This window comes from Mangifera indica, chromosome 3, assembly GCF_011075055.1.
Source record: "Mangifera indica cultivar Alphonso chromosome 3, CATAS_Mindica_2.1, whole genome shotgun sequence".
Classification (NCBI taxonomy): domain Eukaryota; kingdom Viridiplantae; phylum Streptophyta; class Magnoliopsida; order Sapindales; family Anacardiaceae; genus Mangifera; species Mangifera indica.
In genome coordinates, this window is record NC_058139.1 from 18,906,532 (window position 1) to 18,919,693 (window position 13,162).

Sequence of the window (13,162 nt, forward strand, 5' to 3'; positions counted from 1 at the left end):
GAAAAGGAAAAAGAACAAGATGGTAATAACAAATATGTTCAATTTCTCAACTTTGCTTCACATATATTGACAGTTCAAAAAAAGATGAAAGATACACAAGATCACTAAAGATTAGCATAAAAGAGAGGTTGCCCAGTTGTAAGTTCATCGTTGCACTGGCAAAGCACCTTGGCTGGGGCAGATAGAGAAAAATATGGCTGGGTCTACATCTGAAGCAGCCAAAAAGAAGAAACGATTTACGTTTGCATGAATTTTTTTTCATATTTATTTCAAACAGCCACGGCTCAAGGTTCCATTTTGTAGAAGATCGGCTAGCTTATCAAACAACAGAGCTGTACGCCAACCCCAACCCTTCGGAGCTTTTGGCAAAAGAGTGCCCCTTTGTTTGAAGCTTCCAAACACCATGACTTCTCTCCTTGATGGGCATATCAACTAATAACATCGACAAGATATAGTCTAAACAAATACCTTTTTGTGATATTAAGTAGCAATGTAGTTGGTATGAAAACAGACGGCTGCTTGTTCATTTATATTTGCAGAGGAGACGTGGATATCACCTGATATCAAGCAGTAACTTTTTCATGAGAAACCACCTACATATGAATCTGAAAACAGGAAGTTCATACAGGCAGCCATGGAAGAGATGATCAATTACTTAAGAAGCAAAATTGGGTATAAAAAGGACAGCACACCAACAAAGGGACAAATAATTCTGCTTTGATGTACCAAGTTAAGGCTAAACCTTTCTTAGAGAATCAGTAATCTCTGCCTTCCACCAGTGAAGAAACAATCCCAAAATAAACATTAATCTATTGTGATTCTGGGGATCACATGTAAATTGTTTCTAAGGAAAATATTTCTATGATAAACAACATTACCAAGAGCTCGGCATCCTTGAGGATCTTCATCAAGCATGAACACTAACCTGTAAGTTAAATTAACGCATATGAATAAAATCTCAACAAGACAACAACAACAAAGAAGAGGCCCCACAAACATTTTAATTTTATCACACAAAGGAAAACCTTCCACAAGGAGCCTGCATAAAAATATTCTGGAGTGTACTTAACTTGCCCATCATTGAGCATGTGCACATCCTAAAATTCAACCCTGCAGAACCAGCAGACTGTTTACAATATAAAACTATCAAGTAGAATATGCATTACTGGCTATGCAAAGTAAGAAAAATTACCCAAAACGGAAAGGAGGAAAGTGACTCAGAGGTGTTTTCATATCCAATGACAACGAAGAGCCACCTGCATTCTCCCACTCAATTCCAATAGCATGTTCTGCTAACTCTAGCATTTGCATGGACCTACCACTAGTACTTGGCCCTGAAATGGAAGCTCCTGACAATCTGCTTTGCAGATCTGTCTCATATCCCCTCTCTCTTTGTTCAATGTAGATATTAGTGGAGTTGCTCCCTCCTTCGCTTAACCCAACTATAGCTGTAAATCCATCGCCAGATAGGTCTGCATTGTGGTCAGTTCTAGCCTCTTTGTCATAATTAGCAGGGGATTGTTGACAATGCCTATTGCAACCCAATGGCACCTGGGAAAAGACAAAACGTGCTGGAGACCAAGCAGATGCTGGCACAAATGTAGTTCCATGTCCTATACCTGCAAGCCCATCAATATGCCCCCTAACATGAATTCTTACAGGCCTACAGAGGCCATTTCCTTCTCCTTCAGAAGAATCAACAAGATATATGTTCCCAGTCTTTCCATTTGAATTATTCTGATCATGCTCGTGCATATAATAACCAGTAGCAATAACTTCCCAAAGGTTGCCTGCAAGTGCAAGCCATACTAGTGATGCAGCAAGTGCAATTTTTGCAAGTCTCAGCAACAATTTCTTGCACCCTCAGTGTTGAGAGCATCTACATAAAAACCATAAAAATGAAAAAAAATTAAATATCCTTGTATAAACTGGAAGTAAAAGAAATAGTTTGTACAAAGATATAGGCTCTGTAACAGGATGAAAATCAATGTCTAAACCTCCAATGGAAGAGAGGAAAAGGAGAGTTTTGAAGCCATTCTCTCCAGGATCCCTCCTTAATGGTTATCTTCAAACAGCTGTAATGCATTTTGGTCCAACAGTGATGTGATATATAATTATTTTTGGATAAAAGGAATCGATGACTTAAGATTTAACAAAAATCCTGGTAGTGAACAACGTGTTTAAGTGCAAGCACAGAGGAGTAAGCGAACGTATGGCAGTTTTCTCGTGCTCACCTTCCAGAGGAATTCTTTGTACGTAGCAATTGACATATATGATGTAATAATAACAGATTTTAATGACAAACCTGCAGCCAAAGGCCATCATTTACAGCTTTGCAAGGAGTTCTCTAACGTTTAAAAGAGCCTCAAAAGACCTGTTGCAGTATAAAAGAGAACCACCTTCAAGTCTACTGGCAAAAGTATCATATTCCTCACCATGAACCACACAATTTCCTTTAGCATAACCTTTAACCTGTCTTCTAACCACAACCCAGCAACCCCATGAAAGACCAGGCATGCCACATCTTCCCCAATCATTCATCATAATCCCATAACACAAAGAGTCCACTGAAGAAGAATGTTTTGATTGGTCACTTGCAAGCCAACTATTGTTATTCAAATGGTAGCATGAGCCTTTTTCAGATAATCCCTCCATACTTGCACCACTGACCCCAAGCCCACTGGTTCCAACTCTAATTGGCATTTCAACATAAGAACATGAAGTCCTATTTCTATCAGTACCTGAATATGAACTACTGAAAGATAAAGACTGATTCATATTGGTGGGATATACTGGTTCCAACTTTGGCTGAGTGTATACGACTTGTTGCATCTGTTGCTTGGAATCAGAAACTCCTGTCTGTAGGTCAACTACACAGTCTGCAAGCTCAACCAGAAGTTTATGAGCCATATCATTTCTCTCTACATGATCTGCTAAATTTAAGCATCCTAGTTCAGATTCTAACCCCTTATTCAAGCAGCTATTGGTCAAATTTGTTCCCTTTTCTTTACAAGAATCAGAATGGATACCTGTTCCCATATCAGAACTCGAATTTCATTGCTCAAAAATGTTCTGCCTTACAAAAAGCACTTTTCGCATGGAACGCACATGAAGCCAGTTCAAAACTTTATTTTAAATGGTACAAAAAGAAGAGTCATTTAAGAGTTCAGACCTTAACCGCAAAACCATCTAGTCCCTATAGCTCTTCCTGATTAGGTATCCACAACTCATCTGAGGTCAGCAATGCATGCAAACTTTGAGAGGAAAGTTTTGGAAGAACTTATTCGTGATTGAAAGAAACAATAAAAGAAATGATGAAAGATGAAAAATCAAATTTCAAAAACAAAATGTAAATTATCAAGTAAAATCTTCAAAAATGGAGGCAGGAAGTTGCAACTGAAAACATACTAGAAGGCTTATGTACATAAGAAGCTACAGGGGGGTATGATGGACAGTATGGAGTTGTATGGTTGCACTGAAAAGGGCCAAGTCCGTTGACTAAACGAGCAACATATTTGACAAGGTTATCAAAAACAAATAGCAGTGCAGCAAAATTTGTTATCAGATTTAGTAGCAGAGTATACAATAAAAGGTATGATTCTTTATTTTTTTTCGTTTTCTTTTGGTCTTTTTTTTTTAGGTTCTCCAGAAAACCGTAAAATCATGGGATTCATTTAAAAATGTAAAAGATAAAACAATTCTTTCATCTAATTTTCCGTGTTTTGTCTTTTGTCCCTTTTTTTTTTTTGTGCATTGTACAGATAACTAAAGCACCACGTTTACTAATAAAGTTTGTTTGTGCCATGAAAAATATTACAAGTGCTCTATAATAGAGCCAGTACTAAAAAACGAAAGAAAGAAGGATAAAATTAAAAAGTGAAACAAATTTCAGATTATAAACTCTTAAAAGTGAGAATATAAAACAAAAGAGCAATTCACCAAAATTCGATCATATTCACTTAATATCTAATATTAGATCCTAACTACAAGGATTATCAGAAAAATAATTGACAAATGTGGTAAAAACAAAATAACTGCTTGATGTTTCAATCTTATTACGCTTAAAAAACTATAATCTAACAGACAAAACTATATTTCCGAGCTTCACTTCATATTCTTACTTTCACATTTAGTAATTGCAAGCAGGAACACTTAGTCTTTCAATTCCACTGCACCACTTTGACAAAAGAAGCCCCAACAAGCATTCTTTACACGTTCTCCATGTATGCAATGATCTCGACTCTCTGTAAAAACCTGAAATTACAAGTAGACACATTTTCAGCAACTAAAGAAATGAGAATGATACCGAAAGTATGGAAAATTAGAGCATTTTTAACCTGATAAGCTGAGAAATTCGAAGTCCACAACTCGGATATAATGAAATCCATGCATATTGTAAACAAATCCTGTAACAACGAGAACATTAATTGCAAGCATCAGCACAATCTAAATAAAAGCATACTATTTACCTGAAGGTCAAGAAATGAGGCAGCAGCCAGGACACGAAAAATGTTAGTACTATTAAGCTTAGGTTGATGACCTTATAAATAAGCCAAAGCCATAGCAATTGCTTCACTGTTCACATTCTTATCACCACTAGAGCAGTCGCCTCTTTCCAGGGATCATGTAGCATGTTTCTAAACATTACATTTATTTTATGAGTAACATCTGAAACAAAATTTTCAAATATGAACACCTAAATTATGAGCTTCAATAGAAAATTAAGCAATGGAAGTGATAGGTTGATGCAAGATGAACTAAAGGCTAAACTGAGTTAATGGAATAAACAAAAATTGAAGCAGAGAAGATGGCATGAAGGAATTACAAACAGAGTTAGTGAAACAAAAGGGAAGCCCGGTATAAAGACGTTAAGAGCACAACGTTATTTTGGATTATGTAGTGCATGAATTAGTTTGCTTATGGTATCGTTGGAATTACATACATTGTATATTAGGTGTAATCGTTCTGGTATTGTTTTATACATGTAATACTCTGCTTTTGGCTTGTATAAATAAAAGAATGAAGGCGGGAAAAGAGAGCAAGCGGTTATTGATTCTTGAATTTTGTTATTATTTTGGTTCTATTTTCCTTTCTGAAATTTATTCTATCTCTTGTATCTTGCATCCTGTTCTTGATCTCTAATAATCTAAACCATCGACATCAGTGGTATCAAAGCTATTCGCCATGGCTGAGACACGAAACCAAGAGCTGCGGTAGGAGATGACGTAGATGATTGCACAAGTAGTGGCAAAGGCTAAAGGTAGGCAGCAAACTCGACTTCAAGAAACTCAAGATTGCATGCAGTAGTCCATGGATGACCTTAAGAAGTTGATAAGTGGGATTAGTCTTAAACAAGCAGAGGTGGTAACACAAGTGGCTGCAAGAAGAGAAGAAGAAAGGTTGAAACTTGTCCAGGAGCCTCGAAAACAAATGGAACACCAAAGTCGACTCTAATTTCCTCGTTTTTATGGGGATGAATTTGACATTTGGATTCTACACCTGAAAGGGATTGCAGTAAGATAATGGCTCTTCATTTAGAAGGGAGAGTTATCCAATGGCACCAAAGTTTTATTAAATCTAGGCCAGGAGTGAGATTCATCTAGAGTGAATATGTGATGACGATAAGGACAAGATTGGGTAACTATGGGTATGATGATCCACTAGTTAATTTGAGGAACTTGAAGCAAACAGATTCGTTTTAGAAGTACATGGATGCATTTGAGGAAGTCTACTCGAGAGTTGGCATTCGAGAAGATCAGGCCCTGAGCTTCTTTATGTTAGGGTTGGTGGATTCTCTTCAGATGCTTGTTAGGATGTTTCGACCTAAATCTTTGATAGAGGCATAAGCGTTGGCAAAGCTACAAGAAATCACCATAACTACCATCAAAGATCAGCCCAAACCTGTAATGAAGACTCCACAAATTCCTTGGAATTCCAAGCTTGTAACGCAAATTATTGTGAGTAGTAATACACTGCTTAAATCTAACAGCTCTTCCGAATTATTGCCAACCCCGAACATTCCTAAAATACAACCTATACTACCTTCCAAGGCAACCACAAGTAAGGTTTTTGATGAAAAAAGGGCTAAGGGCTTTGTTTTTACTGTGATGAGAGGTACACACCAAGCTACAAATGTAGAAGGAAGCAAGCGTATATCATTCAATTACATGTGAAGACTAACAATAATGAGAATGTACAAGAGAATATTGAAGTGGGGGAGTTGGTAGGGGTAGTTGATGAGCATGGATTGATGCAATTGTCCTTGCAAGCATTGCATGGATAGATGTTGATGAGCATTGCATTGATGAGAGGCACACACCAGGCCACAAATGTAGAAGGAAGCAAGCGTATATCATTCAATTACATGCAAAGACTAATGATAATAAGAATGTACAAGAGAATATTTAAGTGGGGAGTTGGCAAGGGTAGTTGATGAGCATGGATTAATGCAATTGTCCTTGCAAGCATTGCATGGATTGGTAGGGGCCAAAACTATAAGGTTGAAGGGAATATGTAAGAAGAAAATAATGTATATTTTGATAGACTCTAGCAACACTCATAATTTTTTGAGTGAGCACACAACTAGTAAATTAGGCTACTAGATGCACAAGGTTGAAGGGGTTAAGGTAACATTAGACAATGGAAAGAAGCTATAATGTAAGAATTTGTGTAGAGGGTTGGAAATTCAAGTACAGGGCCACATTTTGTTAATCAATGCTTACACTTTACCTTTAGATAATTATGAGTTAATTCTAGGTAACTAATGGTTGACAAAGTCAGGGGATATTATTTGGAATTTTGGAGACTTGACAATGAAATTCTGCCACAAGGGCAACTATATTTTCTCCAAGGAGACAAACTTGGAGGGGTTAGCGTGATTTAGGAGCATCAATTATGCAAACTCCTCCTCAAGCAACAACTATTGGCCTTCATTCAGATAATATGGCCTGAGGTATCTAATGCAAATAGTCAACTATATAAATTGCAAGTTTCAAAGGTTGTAGAGGAGGAGAAGTGGCAGCAGCTGAAGGAATTATTGTAAGGGTATTTGAACTTCCTAAAGGGTTGCCTCCATCAGGATTCCAAGACCATTAAATTATGCTCAAAGAAGGTGTTCAACCTGTGAATTTAAGGTCATATAGATATGGTGGTTTACAAAAAGATGTCATTGAAAAAATGATTAAAGAAATGTTAAAAGAGAGCATTCAAAATAGTTTTAGTCCATATGCAAGTTCGGTAGTTTTGGTTAAGCAGAAGGATGGTACATTATTAGAATATGCTCTAAAAACCAATCGTTTTAATTGATTTTAAGGGTTGTATATCTTGCATATACATTATTAATAAAAGAAGAGTTATGTCATACTTCACATGTTTTCTATGTCACTTTTATATCTATGTTGTAATTGTATATTATATCCATATTAGCTACATGCATACGACATGTGAAAGGTCCCGATGAATTTTAATAAACGTCATCAAATCGTTTCCTGCATAGGCAATCTGTTTGGGCAATAGTATTGCATAGTGGGTGTGTGTTATATCATCATAGTATATCAATAGATGATATTAGACATGGTAGATATACACATGGGTAAACAATGGAACCATTTGATGGTTAGAGAACTGATCAAAGATTATTATATTATATTATTTATCGAACGTGACCGTTGAACGATGATCACATAGGCATTAATATGTAGTCAATGATACATCGTAAATCATACTAGTGTATAGATCCTTTGACTTGAGATATCACAGTTGTGCTTTGTTCTAGAACGTATGGTTCATATGGTATATATCACGAGGCTAATCATGTCCCATTCAGAAGTCGTTTTGATCATATGTTGCTTGAGCGAAAGGACAAGTGATGATCATATAGGGATCCGTCAGCTCAACTGCTCTCGAGTTCCCATACAAATATTGAGAAATATGAAAATCTAAGACATTGGCCAGTGTAAATAAAAGACCGCATGAAGAGAGTTTCGATATGGCACGTTATGATGTATGACTTGATATTTGAAAATATTAAATATTGGATTTTGACATTCCATGAATCCAAGTTCAATCGAGATGTAATGACGAAAGGATTGGACTACATGGTAAGTGTGAGTAAGAAAGATTCATTTGACATTATGTGAAGTTTGTACTTCATTGTGATGTAGGGGTCATGGGACATTGCTAGATGACACCACCTGATCAGTGGGAGCTTTGTTTTGTAACAGAAAACAAAGTATATTGGTTAACGACAGTTTTGAGTTATATAATAATATAATGAAACGTATCGTCCGATATGGGACCCATGACTATGTCACTATGAACCTTGAAGGTCACACCTATATTTCAAAGAAGAAAATGGTGTTATGAAGCTAAAAATATTTATTCATGATTGGCTAACACTTTTCGAGGATAAAAAATTATGTTTTTTGAATAAGATTCAGAAAATGGGCAAAATTGTCATTTTACACCTTTTAAATTGTTTAGAAAGTTAGAATGAATAATTTTGGGCACAAATTATTCAACATGTGTCAAATTCTAATTTCTCTTAATTATCAACCAATGAGAATTGAACACACACTTTAACTTGATAAATATCAAGTTTTAGTTTAATAAAAAAGAGAAAAATGTAGAAAACTATTACATTTTCTCTTCTTCTTCTTCTTTTGCCTGGAAAAACACCATTTTTCTTCCATTTTCTTCCTTGAAGGGTGCAAGTCAAGATATCACTTATTTTAGTGATTCAAGCTTCCAAACTTCAAATTAACTTATAAGATACAAGGTAGTTTACATGTTTCTATGTTTTATTTCTTGAAACAACATGTAAATTTTATATTACCATTGTTACATATGATGTGAACATGATCTAAAAATTCTAATTTTCTTGCCAAAATCCTTCATACATGACATATGTGCATAAATCATCATGCCCTTAATCAAATTACGGTGAAGGATTGGTATCTCATTCCATTGATAGAAGAGTTATTGGATAAGCTTGTACGTGCCACTGTCAACTCTAAAATTGACCTTTGGTCTAGTTATTGGCCAATACGTATGTTCCTTTCGTCGATAGATAAAACGACTTTTAAAACACATAAGTGCCACTACGAATTTTTGGTCATGCCCTTCGGTGTCACGAATGCTCCTGCAACCTTCCAAAATATCATGAATTGTGTGTTTAAGCCACATCTAATGAAGTTCATAGTGGTTTTTTTTTTTATGACATCCTTTTGTATAACAAGGATAAGGAAGATCATTTACATCATTTTAAAGTTGATGTTAAAGCTATTACAGGGCCATCAGTTATATGCCAAGTGCATAAAATGTATTTTTAGAGCTTCTAAGGTTGAATATCTTGGCTACATTATAAGTCAAGATAGAGTAACTACTGATCTAAACAAAGTCAAGGCTATCTAGAATTGGCCTCCTCCAAAAATGTTGAAGTAGCTTTGTGGGTTCTTAGGTTTGTCGAGTTATTACTGTCAATTTATTAGGCAATATGGACAAATTGCAAGACCTTTGACTAAGTTGTTAAAGAAGGATGCTTTTAGTTAGTCCACAAAAGCGTATGATGCCTTTGATACATTGAAGCACAGGTTGTATTCAACTCTAGTTCTTGCTTTACCAAATCCATATGAACAATTTACTATAGAAACAAATGCTTCCAGTGGAGGAATTAGTGTTGTCCTGATGCAAAAGAGTCATCCAATTACTTATATTAGTAAAGTATTGTCTCTTAGAAATCAACTGCTTTCGGTTTATGAAAGGGAGATGTTAGCCATATTATTTGCCTTGCGAAAGTGGGATCATTACCTTAGGAATCAGACCTTTATGATCAAAACTGATCATCAAAGTCTTAAGTACTTATTGGATTAGAAAACCTTCACACCAGCTCAGCAATCTTGGGTTACAAAGCTGTTGCAATATGATTACACCATTAGTTACAAAAAAAGGCAAAAAAATGCAACTACAGATGTTTTGTCTTAGGCAGCCATCCCAGAGCTTCTTCATATCAGTGTTATGGTCTTGCCTAGGGAATTGATGCAACAATTGCAACAAGGATGGTAACATGATTAGCACTTACAAAATATTATTGAAGCTAAACAATAGGATTCCATTATTTATCCTCACTTTGAATAATCTAACAACCAATTGAGAAGAAGAAACAAGTTAGTGGTACCAAAGGATGTTAAACTGCAAAAACATTTGTTGAAACTCTTCCATGACTCAGCTGTTGGTGGCCATTTTAGTGTTACAGCCACTATGAAAAGGCTAATAGTTTTGGTGTATTGGAAAAGGATGTGAAAAGATGTTCAAAATTATATTCGAGGATGTATGGTTTGCCAACACTATAAACCTGAGCATATAGCATCCCTTGGTCTCTTACAACCCTTACTTATACCTTCGGGAGTCTTTATCAGAACTTATTATGGATTTAATTAAGAGCCTTTTGAAGTCGAATGGGAAATTTATCATTTTGGTTGTTATTGACAAACTCACAGAATATGACCACTTTATGGTTTTAGCTCATCCATTTTCCATTCATGTTGTAGCTCAACTTTTTGTTGAAAATGTTTACAAATTACATGGAAACCCTCATAACATTGTGAGTGATCGAGGCTTTACCTTTCTCAGCAAATTTTGGAAGGAATTCTTCATATTGCAAGAGGTTGAATTGAATTACTCTACTGCATACCATCCATAAACAGATGGCCAATCGAAAGTAGTTAATTGGTGCTTGAAGGGATATTTATGCCATATGGCTGGAGAACTGTTTAACGTGTAGGTTTAGTGGCTACCTTTAGCGGAGTTTTGGTACAATACTTCTCGTCATTCCAACATTCAAATGTCACCGTTTGAGGCTCTCTATAGGTATCATCCACCCTTAAATATGTCTTACTTTTCTCATGATTCAGTGGATACTGCAATAAACACAATTTAGCAATTTAGCAAAAATGCAACGTCGTATAAAGAACTAGCAAATAAGCGCAGATTAGTTCACCAGTTTAATATTAAGGAACTTATATATGTGAAACTATAGCCTTATAAGCAAATTACTATGCATTCAAGAATTCAAAAATTTTAGGTCAAATATTTTGGTCCCTATCCTCTTGTAGATGTAATTGGCAAAACTGCCTATTAGCTCTAGCTTCCACCAGATGTATTGATTCACGATATCTTTTATGTATCCTTATTTAGGCCTGTGTATGCACGAGTAGTTGCAACCCTTATATTACCACCTCAATTCCAACTCTAGAGGACATCTTATGCAATTTTAGATCGCAAGCTTGTTTGATGTGGTCGAGCCCTAGCTACGAAACTTCTCATTCAGTAGCAACATAAGCCTCTTATAGTCGTAACGTGGAAATTCACAAATAGCATTTGGCACTAGTTACCTTTATTCTCCCTCAAGGGCAAGGAAGTTAAGGAGGGGGTAGTTGATGCAAGATGAACTAAAGGCTACACTGAGTTAACAGAATAAACAGAAATTGAAGCAAAGAAGATGGCATGAAGGAATTACAAACAGAGTTAGTGAAACGCAAAAGAAGGCCTGGTATAAGGACATTAAGAGCACAACATCGTTTTGGATTATATAGTGCATGAATTAGTTACTTATGGTATTATTGGAATTACGTATATTGTACATTAGGTGTAATCGATCTAGTGTCATTTTATACATGTAATACTCTACCTTTTGGCTTATATTAATAAAAGAATGAGGGCGAGAAAAAAAAGTAGACGGTTATTAATTCTTGAGTTTGTTATTGTTCCAGTTCTGTTTTCCTTTTTGAAACTTATTTTATCTTTTGTATCTTACATCTTGTTCTTGACCTCTAATGATCTAAACCATCGGCATCATAGGTGGACCCATGGCGTGAACGACGATATTGAAGAGAGAATCGAAATTGAAGCCTTTCATTTGTATGTGATCACATAGAGTTGATAAATTACAGTCGAGTGCTACTGTTGTCGCCATCGGAGAGCTATGAGAATGGACTTGTCAGTTAGATTTACGAGTAGGGCCCATATAATCAAGGCTTAGAGTACTATTGTTCCATAATAAAAAACATTTGGAGATTTGAGAGGTTTTAGAAATTATTTGTGTTTTGTTATATATGAAGAGGAAAGATGACTGTTATAGTCATTTCGAGGGCTAACACCTGACAAAGTTGTAATACCCTCAGGTATGTTCCAGGGGCATTTACGTCTTTTAACCTTGTTTTTCGATACTTCCAATGTTTTAAATATATATATATATGTTATGTATGGGGGCATTTATATAAATATACATATGTAAATAAATACAAAAAGAAAACAAAAAAAAAAAAGAAAGAGAAAGAGAAAAAGGGAGATAAAGCTTAGATAAAGGGAGAGTAAAGTCAACAAAGACAGCTCATCCCATTTGTTTTCTATCATCTTCTTCTCCCGTAAAGCTCCAGCAGCCACCATTCTTCATGTTTTTCCTTTGCTTTCTTGAAGAAAAAGGAAGGATTTGAGGGAGTTGGAAGATAAGAAAAGAAAAGAAAAGAAAAGAAAAGAAAAGAAAAGGAAGCACTTGAAAGCTTTGGTAACCAAAGATCTCCTTCCTTCTCCTTTCATCTATGTTTATATGCATGTTATATGAATATGTTAGTGTGTTTTGGTATTGATTTAAAGTGATCTTGGTGATAAAGGAAGCAAAACAAAGAGGAGGAAGCCAACTTTCAAAGATTTGGCTTGAAACAAGGTAAGGGGTTTCCTCCTTGATATGTCACATGTTTTAGGCTTTTGGTTCCTTAGATCTATGTTATAAATGTTGATTTTGATGTTGAGGAATATTGTTTTGCCATTTGGGATGTCTATGTATGTGATTTTGTTCATGGCAGAAAGTTGCAGAATATTTACAGTTTTTGCCACTGAGTTCGTCCCATGTTTTGGCTGCCTGATTTGATGAATTATGAGTGCTATTATATCTTGTTGGAAAGCTCTTTGAATTATCTTTCCAATGATATATAGCTTGTATGAATTAGAGATCATTTGGACTGTTAAAGATTGTATAAACCGAAAGGACTGCTTTATCAAATAAACAGAGGAGGCAGTTTTTGCCCTGACTTTATCTGCTGTTTTGACTGCCTGATTGAATGAATTATGAGTGTTATTATAGCTCGTTGGAAAGATCTTTGAATCC

The 13,162-nt window shown here is 35.7% G+C and overlaps 1 pseudogene; it reads right to left on the bottom strand.

The window, feature by feature from the left end:
* Window positions 1-26: 26 nt before the first annotated feature.
* Window positions 27-11,258, bottom strand: LOC123211599 (annotated as a pseudogene).
* Between the last annotated feature and the right edge of the window lie 1,904 nt (window positions 11,259-13,162).